Source organism: Adiantum capillus-veneris, chromosome 28 (genome assembly GCF_014529385.1).
Source record: "Adiantum capillus-veneris isolate H3 chromosome 28, ASM1452938v2, whole genome shotgun sequence".
NCBI lineage: Eukaryota > Viridiplantae > Streptophyta > Polypodiopsida > Polypodiales > Pteridaceae > Adiantum > Adiantum capillus-veneris.
The window spans coordinates 9,252,533-9,266,047 of record NC_140958.1 but is presented as its reverse complement, the minus strand read 5'-3'; positions in this window follow the sequence as shown (position 1 = coordinate 9,266,047).

Genomic DNA, 13,515 nt, shown 5'->3' with positions numbered 1-13,515 from the left:
CGGAAGTCTGACATTGATGCGAACATCGATTCCTATTTCCCATTGCTCGTCAGTGTGAATTATAGAAAGAGAAATTTGAGCCGTATCTGCTGGTTGAGAAAGTCTTTGTTGTTGTAATTTTTGTTTTCACTTTAAAATCCTGATTCTGGCCTCCTCCTGTGCTTGAGCTTTTGTCTCATTTTCTTTGTTTTTGCGCTCCTTCGCAGCGTGGATTTTGGCAAGCATCTCTGAGGTTAGTGGTAGGTTGTACTTCTTTAATCTGAAGACACTAATCCAATTAGGCATCTCCTCTCCCTCTAATGTCGCAAGCTTAATGGCACCGCTAGATGATATGTCATGAATCACATAGGGTCCATTGCCTCGCTTTTTGAGTTTCCGGGAATGTTGTTTCAGGGTAAACATTAAGACGTAATCCCCCGTAGCAAATTCCTTGTTGATAACATGTTGATCAAAGAATGATTTCATGTTTCGTTTTTGCGCATAGATTGATGCAACTGCTCTCAATCTAGTTTCATCCAGTTTTTCCAGGATATCTATTTGATTGGATAATTCATGGCCCATCCATTCTAATTCTTTAGCTACCCGAAGTGTGGGGATAAGAAATTGAAGTGGAAAAATCGCTTGAATTCCATAAACCATGTTGAACAGAGTCGTTCTGATTGAGGTTTTGTACGCTACTCTATATGCCCATAAAGCTGAATGCAGCTTCTGATCCCAATCGGCTCTCGATTCACTGACAATTTTCGTGAGAATTGTCACCAAAATCTTGTTCGTACTTTTTGCTTGGCCGTTAGCTTGTGGATGATAGAGAGCTAACTTCTTGTGAATTACCATGAATTCATCCAATAGGAATTTGATCACTTCATTGACGAAATGAGTCCCTCTATCGCTCACTATCTCTATTGGTAAGCCATACCTGGTGAAAATGTTCTCATACAAAAACTGTGCTGTCGTTTTTGCATCATTTTTGGTTGTTGCTTTCGCTTCAACCCACTTTGTTAGATAATCTGTTGCCACAATAATGTATTGACGTGCGTTTTATATCCAAGAGGCACAATTGGTCCTACAAAATCTATTCCCCATTTTGCAAACGCTCTTGCCCCCATCATTGGTCTCAAGGGCATGTCATCTCGTGCTCTAGGAATCTTTGTCCTCTTGCAATCATCACATCGTTTCACAAACTCTTCGGCATCCATGAATAGTGTAGGCCACCATATGCCAGCAATAAGAATTGCTTTGGCCGTTTTGTCAACTGAGAAATGTCCTTCAACTTGTCCGCCATGTGCTTGCTCTAAGATAGGAACGTATTCCTCTTCCGTCGCACACATTCTCAATTGATTTTCTTTTCCCTTCTTGTAAAGATTGTCCTCAATCAATACATAGTTTTCTGCCTCTTTCGTGATCGTTTTGATACGCGATCTACTCATCCCTTCAGGTAGTATTCCGGTGGTGAGTTATTCTACAATGTAGTTACTCCATCTGGGTGCTACAGATAATTTGAGTAGAGTCACATGTTCTATCGGCTTTTGAAAAGTGCAGATAATACATGATTTGATATGCTTATGAACACTTTGTTGCATTTTCGACCAATATACACCCATTCTCATCAATCTTTGATACGTTTGTGCATGCCCATTGTGAATCCCCGTTGTTTGTACATGAGACTGGTTTAGATACAAGTCCTGTTCACTTGATTCAACACAAAGCCTAAGGATTTGATCCGATCCCTGTTTGTATAGCCTTCCAGCCAGCATTACCAATGATCTAGATGCTGCAATGGTAGATGGTTGTCTTGTCAAATTCAATGACCCAATAGTCAACAAAGGAATTACATCCTCGCTCCATCTTGGAACCATTTCTATGTTAAAGAGATATGCATCTGGCAAATCATCATCAACTCCTACAGGGTTTTCTTCATGCACCATTCTAGATAAATGATCCGCTCTTTGGTGTGTAGTTCCTTTTTTTACTACAACCGTGAAGTCAAATTCAAGCAGTATGATGAACCATCATACAATCTGCCCCGTACTGCAAGGTTTGTTTACCAAGTACAGCAGTGCTTGGTGATCAACGAAGAATACAAATTTATTGGAAAGTAGGTAATGTCTAAACTTTTTCACAGCATAGATCATACCCAAACCCTCCCTTTTAGTTGTTGTGTAATTCTTCTTTGCACTGTTTAGTTGTCTACTGGAGTAACTGATTGGAAAATCCTTGTTCTTTTCTCCAGGTTGTGCAAGTAATCATCCTATAGCATATTTGATGCATCTACGTGGATGTGGAATATCTTTTCCCAATCCGTAGCCTTCAAAATTGGAGCGGATATCAATCTTTGCTTCAAAGTTTGAAAAGCTCTCTCGCACTCATCTATCCACTCAATTTTAGTTATCAACGCGTAAAGTGGTTTTGCAATTATAGCGTATGAGTAGATAAATCTGCGATAATATCCACAATGGCCCATAAATGCTTGCACCTCCTTTACCTTTACTGGTCGTGGTAGATCAACAATTACACCGGTCTTCTCTATGTCTGTCGAAATACCATTTTTGGATACTATATGTCCCAATATTTTGCCTTATCTCACCATGAAGACACATTTCTCCCAATTCAGGAAAATCCGATACAGTCTGCATTTTTTGAACACTTTGGTCAAGTGCTCTATGTGCTCTAATCTTACGAGAGAGTGAATGCACAAGTTATCCATGTAAATTTCTAAGAACTGTCTTAGATATTCTTTAAAAGCATGACCCATCAGCCTCTAAAATGTGGTTGGTGCATTCGTTAAGCCAAAAGCCATTACCCTGAATGCAAAAATGCCCCATTCAGTTGCAAAAGCCGTCTTGTGTTGATCCTCTGGCTTTACCACGAGTTGGTTGTAGCCTGAAAAGCCATCTAAGAAACTGTAAGCTTCTTTTCCTACCACTCTTTCTATTACATGATCAGTAATGGGTAGGGGATAGTTGTCCCGAATTGTAGCAGCGTTTACTTTCTTGAGATTGACGCATACTCTCAACTTTCCATTTTTCTTCGGGACCACCACAATCGGTGAAACCCAGTCAATGTGCTCAATTTTGTAAATAAACTCTGCCTCTTTCAGCTTATCTATCTCCTCCTTGATCCTCCTTGCAAACGTCTCATTATAAGTATAAGGACGTTGTCTGCTTGGTTTGGTGTCATTCTTAAGGGGTATCGTGTGTTGACAGATACTTGGATCCACCCCCTTAAGATCTTTGTATGACCATGCAAACACATCTCTATACTGTTTTAGAGTATCTATCAAAAGCTTTTCCTCTTCTTCAGTAAGATTCATGGCAATATATGCAGGTTTGGAATCTTCTCTTGGCTCCGCTAGATCTATTCGTTTGGCTTTTTCAGGACCATCGTATGATGTACCTGGTTCCTTCAATTCTCTCATCAGTTGTTGCACTATGATTTTTCTATCTTGTATGGTATACTTCTTATAATGGAACGGCACATCCATCTTGTCAGAATTCATGTCCTCATTTGTTTCCATTTTAGTTGTCCATATGTCTTTGAGGGTCTGTTTGAGCTTATTGTACTCTGTTTTCCTCTCTGTTTTGGTCATTCTAGACCCTGTTTCCCCCTCCTTATGTGTCTCAGTCGTTTGCTTTTCGTGCTTGTTCTTCTTGTTGTTTTTCCATGGTTTAGTTTTGATAAACCGGCCAATGTCTTTGTCTTTGGCACAATCGTGCTTGTTCATATGTCCATATGTCTTTGAGGGTCTGTTTGAGCTTATTGTACTCTGTTTTCCTCTTTGTTTTGGTCATTCTAGACCCTGTTTCCCCCTCCTTATGTATCTCAATCGTTTGCTTTTCGTGCTTGTTCTTCTTGTTGTTTTTCCATGGTTAAGTTTTGATAAACCAGCCAGTGACCTTGTCTTTGACACAATCGTCAGCTCTTACGAGCCTTAGATATCCCGTTTTGTCATTGATAAGAGGCATGGGTTTATGATTATTCTCTCTTGATTTCCTTGTTCTCTTTGATCTATACCGCTCTTGTCGACTAGGTTTTTGGTTAGGAAACTCTTAAAACCTGTCCGGTCTCGACATATACTTCCTATCCGTCTTTGATCCACTAGATCTTTCGTCATCATCATCTACCATTTGGATTTCATCCCCCAGTGATGGAAGGTCATCGCTTAGTGAGTCTGTGAATTCCTCCTCTGTTCGATTCTTATTTTCCATTACAGATATCTCATCAACTATTCTTTTACACTCAGTCTCATGTAGTGGTTCTTCTTGTTCCTCGCTATCTGATCCTGACTCAAGGATGACGCTAGCCATTTGCAACTTTACTAGGTCGTATCCTTCATCGTCACAAAATTTTGTAGGCGTGCATTCGTTAACACATACATCCAAGGTTGACAATATTTGAGTCCACCCAAATGGCTCAAATAAATGTTCAAGGAAAGGTTCTGGGAGATAAGCCTCGTCTTCTACTGACCTTTCCAACACACATTCCTCTTTGATTAAGTCTCCACAATCAGCTGCTCCACACATCCAGACATGTGCTTTCGTTTGTAACCGCGCAGGTATTTCTTTTCCATTCACTGTGGTTGAATCAAATTCTTGCACTGGTGTTTTTGCAACGTCTCTATAGCTGTGATCCTTCATGTTGATTTTTGTTATTAACTCCTCATGCCTTAGGTAAATTTGGTCGTACCCCCAATCTTGTATCATTTTGAGTTGGTGCATAAAAGGTCTCCCCAAAATAATGTCAAAGTTGTTCGTTTTTCTGAAATCTACCACGGCAAAGGTGTGCTCATAGTTAATTCCACACGAAGTTACAACTATTTGGTCCAGGACTCCCAATGGTCTCTCTACATACCCATCTGGGAGTTACAATTTCATTCTCATCTTTCTGAGAGCTGGACGGCCCCATTTCTCCCAAATTTGCTTTGTAGCAATCGCAACTCCCGCTCCACTGTCTAGGATAGCTATTGTCTTTATATCCTGATATTCGACAGGTAAGGTTGTATTACCTTCCTCACCGTCACAGTAATCTCCGACCTTGTTTATGGGCACAGGTTGGGCTTTGGGTTGACCTTCTCGTTTGTTTTCTTCTACCCTAGGGTTTGTCTGAAGAGGAATCTTTATTCCTTTGTTCTCTAAATGTTTCCCCATGTCTTCCCATAAGTGTGGTCTGACTCTCAAGAGTTCTGACAGTGTGATTGTGCATGTTACAGGTGTCAACAGCATCTCTTGAAGACTTTTTGAGTCAATCATTTGTGGAATAGCTCTCATCTGGGATGGAACTAGTCTTATCTCCGATTGTGCCTCGTGTTCACCTATAAATGAAGGCAGGGTTTTTCAGGGATTGAGCTTTGCTTTCCATCAAAACCTCCGTTCTTGCATCTCCATACAGCGATTGTATATCTCCTGGATAAAATTCGTTGTCCATGTTAACCTCAGAAATTGGTGCAGACTGTAACGTCGCGCTTCGTTCTTTTTATTTCTAATGGTTTCCCATAAGTGTTGTGGCCATGGTTCTTCCACTTCTAGAATTGGCATTATAATCATTGACTTAGCATCATCATCAGTGGTGTTTGGCAACACTCGGTGATCCAATGACAATATAGTTTCTAGCCTGGGTCCGTTTACTTGTTCTGATTCATCGATCTTTAATTTTTCTCTCTCTTTGTGAATCAGCACTTCTTGTTCTGGGGTTCTAATCGCATTAGGTTCCATCAATGCCTGGGCTGTTTCAATGAGGTTTTTACACATTTCCAAACGCTTTGTTTCCACTTCTGGTTGAGGATAAGTCAACCATCTCTGCTCTAAGGTTTGGTTTGTTTTTAGCCTTGCTTCATACGCTTGTAATAGAGCATCTAAAGGCTCTAGCACTTTCTCAACCAAGACTGATCCCCCTGAGGATGCTTTCCTCGGCTTGTTGTTGTCCTCAGCAGTTTTACTATCTCTCTCTTGTTTCAGTTGCTCTTTCATTTCATGTAATTCATTTTGCATGGCAATTTGGGTTTTTATCCTTCTTGCTTTCATTCTGTCTCGTTTGGCCTTCCAAGATTTCTGATGTGTTCTCACAGATAAACTCTCGTTTTCTGTGGGTATTGGCAACTCGACCTTTTCTTCCAATGGCTTGTTTTTATCTAAGTCCTTGGCTTGGGCTCTGGTTACCGCATTGATTTGGATCATGGGTTTGGTTTCTAATCCACTGCTTGCACTTGGTAACACCCCCACAATATTCATAGTTGCTTTTCCCTTGTTGTCCGGATTCCTTGGGAAATATGGCAGTATGTGATTCACACCATAACCGTCACAAAACCCAGAAATTTTCACTCGTTTGCCGTTGAAAGGAAAACTACGCTCCCAATGATCTGTACTTCCACAGTTATAGCACGGTCCAAGTGGTGGTTGATTTTGAGGAGGTGCTCCCATACGTTGTCCCGCCCTATTAGGATATCCTCTTGGTTTGTAGTTCTGGTTCGGAATGAACATTAGCGTTCTTTTGTCCACCAAATATTGATCCGTCAAAGGTTGTGCTACATACGTTGGTGGTGCCATACCCTCGTTATTTCCCCACGGTTGATAGGCTTCGTCTGCGTACATCTGTGGTTCAGGTTCAGTTATGTAAGGCTCATTCGGTTCCTCATAATAAGAAATTTGAGGTGTATTATTTGTTCCTGGTGATGCTTCGTAAGGTTGAGCATACCTAATCATGGCCCTATTTTCTTGTGGTTAGTAAAGGAGGTTGTTGACCCAACACAGGTTGAGGTTTGTCTGCTCCTGCTACCATATTCACATTTGGCCCAACTTGATATCTTGGAGGAGGTGGTTGGGGTGGTCCTGCTGAAGGTCCATACGGCCTTTCCCTCACATAGTTTTTGTTGTAAAAACACTCATCCGTGCCATGGTTCGTCCATTTTTGCTCTATGGCGCACCATTTTAGTACTCGTCCATTCGCAACTGGTGCTTTCGGCTATTGTGTGCACCAGGGCGTCGGGTGATCCCCCCCACATAAGTCACATTTCCTCTTTTGAGACTGTCTCATCACCGGATTTGATCTCATATGTTGCTGCATTCTCTTCGTTACTTCCTCTATCATTTGGTCATCTATCGGCATCAAAGAAGCCTGATCATCTTTCTTAGTAGAGGGTTCACTCTTAATAGATGAAGAGCCACTGGTTATTGAATCAGTATCCTTTGACACTTCCCCATATGCTTTGCAGTTATCAACAAGATATAACGCTTCCCTTGTAACCTGTTCAAATGTGCTACAGGCTTTCAAGTGAAGGTCCTTTTTCAAGGTTTCGTTTCTAAGTCCTTCAATGAAGACCACAGACAATCTCTCGTCCTGCAGTAATTCTCTCCTTGGGCACCTCTCAATGTATTGCTTGAATCTCAAGGATGCTTCCTTCACTTTTTTGTTCTCCTTTTGTTTAAAAGCATATATCTGTGATACAATATTATGCTTTATACCCCGTTTTGAGAATTCTTCCGCGAACTCCCGCAATACATGTTCAATATTTGAACAAGTTTCAGGGTTGAAAGGTTGAAACCATGTTAAGGCCGTCCCTTCCAAGGTCAGCCCAAATCCCTCATATTGAGTATGGAACTTGGAAATTTACACTCAGTGTTCCGGGAGCGTTTCCAATAGGTGACCTGGGGTTTTACCCCCCTTTCGAAGCCGTTTATGCCCTTAGAATTTCGTTCTGGGAACTACAGCAGAAGATAGATTTCAGCCTCCGCAAAGAAATCTGTCTTGTGTAGATTGGCAAGCAATAGGTGGTCGGCATCGATATCGGCATCGACATACATCACTTATTCGTCTTCAAAGCATCATCTATAGACCAGGTACACATATATATCATCAGATATATATATTGCAGTCTGCATTGCTACTTCTTGTGCTTGCCAGGTTCCAAGGGAGGTGTGGCCATACGACGGCTTGACACCACTGGCATGTATTGTAGATTGATGTACTGTGATTGTGGGTCTGCTAGTTGTGAGTCACGCTAGCAGACAGACCGTCGCAGCGGTCATAGGACAATAATTGGTCTATTGTAGGATGTATGCTAGTTCTGGACAGTTTGCTGAGCCATCTGTGAGGGTCGTGTGTGAGGTTTTTTTGAAGCCGAGCACTAGGGGTTGGGTTACCCAGTGTGAGGTGGATTAGGTTGTTGGAGTTCCCCTCTACACGCATGCTCTTCGGCGACTTTTATCCCATAGGATGTATGACTTTGTGTAGACACTGGACTGCATCTTATGCGTCAGGCCGTTGAGGCATTGTTCAGGCTTCAGTCTTGAGACAGATAAAGGTTCTGTGATCGCCCAGACAGGAGACAGTGTATGCTTATAGGATAGCATATTACAGAGATTTTCAGATTTGTCACTGGTCAGCTATTTATGATTGTTTTTGAGCTATCTTTTGGTTCTCAGAGCTCAGTTTACAGGGGAGACTCTGTCAAAATTTTTCCAAAATACTGACAGTTCCTGAGGAAAGGTGTTCAGCTTGTTGTTTACAACTTGTTTACTGTGTACAGCGGCCAGTTTACAAGGGAAACCTTGCCGGATTTTTCCCAGAAGTAAACAGTTTGGAAGATATGGCATCTTCTCAAAGTGAGACTCTTTACAACATAAAGAAGCTGGATGGCACAAACTTTCCATTCTGGAAGAAGCAGATTTGGCAGGTTTTGGTGCAGAAAAAACAAGTGAAGCCACTGAAGCTCAAAGGGGAGAGACCAGAAGGTATGGCTAAAGATGAGTGGGAAGAGCTTGACGAGTTAGCTTGTTCCACAATCATGCTGACACTGGTAGAAAATGTTTACTTCAACGTAGCAGAAGAGACTACAACGTATGGCGTATGGCAAAAGCTATGTGGTATGTACGAGAAACAAAGTGCTGCTTCTCAGATTTACTGGCTCAAGAAATTGGTGGATTTGAAGATGAAGGAAGGGACAGCTATGTCAAATCATCTCAATGAATTTCACACAATTTTCAGCAAGTTAACAGCACAGGAGATAGTCTCTCCAGATTCAGTGAAGGCTATGTTTCTCTTAACACTAGAATGGTAACAGGACACTTTTATGTCCTTGGACACTTTTGTGTCCTGTTAAGTGACCATTTTGCTTGAATTATTTGAAGAGTATGAAAATGAATTTTTAGGTGCTATATATCCACAAATTTGCCTTATGAGCTGAAAAAAATTTAGCGTTTTTTTTTTAGTATCGATCTCACCATTAACCTTACTGTTGCACAACATTTTTGAACCTAAACTGTGTGAAAAAACGGGTCATGTTTTTGGCTTTTTTTCCATTTTTGGCAACTATACCACTCTAAACTTCATGTTTGTGAGGTTTAGATGGCTAGAGGTTAGGCCTTCATAGTTCTCAACATGTTTTGATGCTTGTAGGGAGAGTTAAGTGTTAAAATTGAAAGTTATGACCAATTTACAAGAATTGCATAATCCTGTTTTTTGGCCAAAATTAGCACTTTTATGATTTTTTTGGTGGCTTTCTTGATATCCAAATTCAATTTTGATTGTGTAAGTGTAATGTATAACATAAAGCTAATCTTCCTTGAGTTTTGGGGGACCTAATATGCTATATAGCATAGTATATGATGATGGCTGAGTTTTTTGATTGCTGAAGAATACGATACACTTTAGAGTAGCAAGTATAACTTTCTCAATATTGCTAGTTTCTTAGGCCAATTGTGTGTATTTTGTAGGTAGTAACCATATCTAATCATAGACTACAAACTTGGCTAGATATTGAGTAGTTTCTATGGGTTTCTAGAAGTCATAATGCTAAACCCAGTTTTTTCATGTTTGCTGTATTTAGCACTTTATCATTGCCCCCAAGGTTCCAATTGTAAGAGATCCATTATCCTTTTGACATGATCCATGGCTCCTTTTGAATCCAGAGGCCCAAAGGGAACTAAGAAAACATGTATATAGTATCTGTATTGAGCGTGACTATAGAAACTTTGATGATAGGTCCGCAGAATGGCAAAAATGCAACTTTTTTGTACCTATTTTTTTTGCCCAAAAAAAAAATAGTGAGGTAAAACCAACCATATGTTTTGGTCACCAACCCATTGAAGTTAATGGGGCATTTTATCTCATGTCCTACAAAAATCTCCACTCTTATTTATATTCAATCAACCGTAAGAAATTGGTGTTTTGGGCAAAATGCACTGGTCCATCAACTTTGGAGGCTTGTAGTGACCAAGGGATGAGAAAAATTACAAGTTTCTCATTTTCTCCATATGTAGTAGTTTTTGAACTATAAGCTCATGAAAGGATTTTTCAAAATGAGTGGATCTACTATGGTCTTGGAATTTTTTCCCAAAACCTTGAAAGGACACTTTTATGTCCTGTTAGGTTACAATTCTAGTGTTAATCACTTTGCCAGAAAGTTGGGATACTTTTCGTACAGCGTTAAGTAATTCTGTCGCGCCAGAAGGTCTTACAAGTGCCAATGTAGAAGGTAGCTTGCTCACACAGGAAGTGAACAGGAAGAACATTGACAAAGGCAAAGGAAATAGTGCTTTGGTCATTCGAGGGAGACAACAGTTTAAAGAGAAGAAGGGTAAGAAGACACAAAACCGAAGTAAGTCTCGTGTCTCAAAGTCAAAGGATGACATAGAATGCTACCATTGTGGCAAGAAGGGTCACATGAAGAGAGACTGTACGAAGTGGAAACAAGAAAAAGGCAAAACAAAGAGTTCTGAGCAAGATGAAAAGAAGAGTTCAGTGAAGATTGAAGAGGTGAATGTCATAGGATCTGGTTCAGACAGTGATTCTGGTATAGTAGTTGGTGACATCTTCCTCACAAGCAATCTTGATTCTGTTTTCTTGACTGCAGAGGATGGACATGCTATGAGTGATTGGATTATCGACTCAAGGGCATCTTTACATGTTTCTCCGCACAAAGAGTGGTTTACATCATATGTGACTACTAAAGATTATGTCAGACTTGGCAATGAGCAGGTTTGTGACATACTTGGAGTGGGAGATGTGTAGTTGAAGTTTCAGAATGGCTCTTCTTTATGGCTCAAGAATGTCAGACATGTTCCAGCAATTCGAAAGAGCTTGATCAGTACAGGGAAGTTGGATGATGCGGGTTATGTGACAGTCTTTGGGAACAACGCTTGGAAGATCTCCAAAGGTTCGATGACTGTAGCACATGGCAGCAAGTCAGGAACTTTGTACACTTTACATGTTTCAGAGGTTAAAAACCATGTAATTAATGTGATTGAGCAGCCAAGTGTGTCACTGTGGCATCGTAGACTGGGACATATGTCAAAAAGAGGAATGGAAATACTTTCTCATTATGGTTATTTACCTTGCTTTTCATTTCAAGATTTCGAGTTTTGTGAGCATTGTGTTTATGGTAAGCAAACATAGGAACCGCACAGATCAAAGAGGAATCGTAGGGACGAACGGTTAGCTCTTGTGCATAGTGATCTATGCGGACCAATGCGTACTTTTGTACATTCATAGATGACTATTCTCGCAATGTATGGGTTTACTTCTTGAATCAGAACGATGAGGTGATCAAGGTCTTTAAGACATTCTTGCAGCTTGTGGAGAATCAGAGTGGTAAGAAGCTGAAGTGCTTGAGAACTGACAATGGTGGAGAGTACGTTTCCAAAGCTTTTCAAAACATTTGTGAATCAAAAGGGATTAAGCGAGAACTTACTGCACCATATAATCCTTCACAGAATGGGGTTGCAGAACGTATGAATAGAACCATACAAAACAAGGTCAGAAGCATGTTGTCAAATGTTGAGTTGCCTGATGGATTTCTGGCGGAAGTAGTGGCTACAACAGTCCATTTGACCAATAGGTCTCCTAGTAGGGTTCTGGATAAGAGTGCAGTGGCCGAGATGCTATGGCACCTTCGTATAATCATCTCAAAGTCTTTGGTTGTAAAGCTTATAGCCATATTCCTAAGGAGTTCAGGAATAAGTTAGAACCAAAGAGCAAGAAGTGTATATTTCTTGGCTACGGAGAATCGGGCGAGATGGGTTACCAGATTTGGGATCCTGAGTCCAGAAGGCTTATTCGTAGCAATGATGTGCATTTCAATGAAGCCAAGTTTCACGCTAAGCCAGAGAAGACAGAGGAGATCAGAAGAGTTGTCTTCAGGGAAGATGGACCTAGTGCTAGCACATCAAGACAGCATGGTCAGGCTCAGGAACAGCCTATAGTGGCTAGAGAGGCAGAATCATTTGTGGTGAGACGCTCTGAGCATGTCTCCAAACCACCTGATCGTTATGTGCCATCTCTAAATTATGTCATGCTCACAGATTGCGGAGAACCATCTTGTTACAAGGAAGCATTACAAGTGGTTGACTCGAAAAAATGGCAGTTGGCCATGCAGTCAGAGGTGACAGCTCTGCATAAAAACCAGACATGGAAGCTGGTTAAATTACCACAGGGCAAAAAGGCTGTACCTTGTAAATGGGTTTACAGGTAAAAGATCACCGCTCATGATAGTCAGCCAAAGTACAAAGCAAGGCTTGTTGCCAAGGGCTTTAAGCAAGAACAAGGCATTGACTTTGATGAAGTCTTCTCTCCAGTGGTCAAGATGACTACATTGAGATGTTTTCTTGCATTGGTTGCCATATTGAATTGGGTGTTGCACCAAATGGATGTCAAGACAGCGTTCTTGCATGGTGATTTAGATGTGGAAATTTACATGCGGCAGCCAGAAGGGTTTGTTGAGAAAGGCAAGGAAGATTTGGTATGCCAGTTGTTAAAGAGTCTTTATGGCTTAAAACAATCACCGAGGGCATGGTACCATAAGTTCGACCAGTTTATTCTTTCTCAAGGTTACAAATGTAGTGAGTTCAATCATTGTCTATATACAAAGAAGGCTACGGATGGCAGTTGGCTGATCCTTATTTTGTATGTGGATGACATGTTGATTGCTGGCAAACACTTGGAAGAAATTTCAGCTTTGAAGTCAAAGATGGCAAAATCGTTTGACATGAAAGACATGGGTGAGGCAAGTCATATACTTGGTATGCGCATTGAGAGAGACAGATCAAAGAAGTTGATTTGGTTATCTCAAACAGAGTATATTAACAAGGTTTTGCAACGTTTCAATATGGAGAAGGAAAAGGCATTGAGTGTTCCATTGCCACCATATGTGAAACTTAGCAAACAAGATTGTCCTGTGTCTGAGGAAGAAAAGGCTGAAATGGATAAGATTCCATATGCGTTTGCTGTGGGTAGTTTGATGTATGCAATGATTGCTACACATCCGGATATTGCATTTGCAGTGGGAGTGGTTAGCAGATATATGTCAAATCCCGGCAAGAAACATTGGGAGGCAGTGAAAGGTATCATGAGATACTTAAAGCATGCAAAGAGTATGCGCATATGCTATGGTAGTCAGGATTTGAGTGTCAGAGGATACACTGACTCAGATTATGCAGGAGACTTGGATAAGAGGAGATCTACATCAGGCTATGTCTTTACATTGGCTGGAGGTGCCATATCATGGCGATCTCGATTACAAGATTGTGT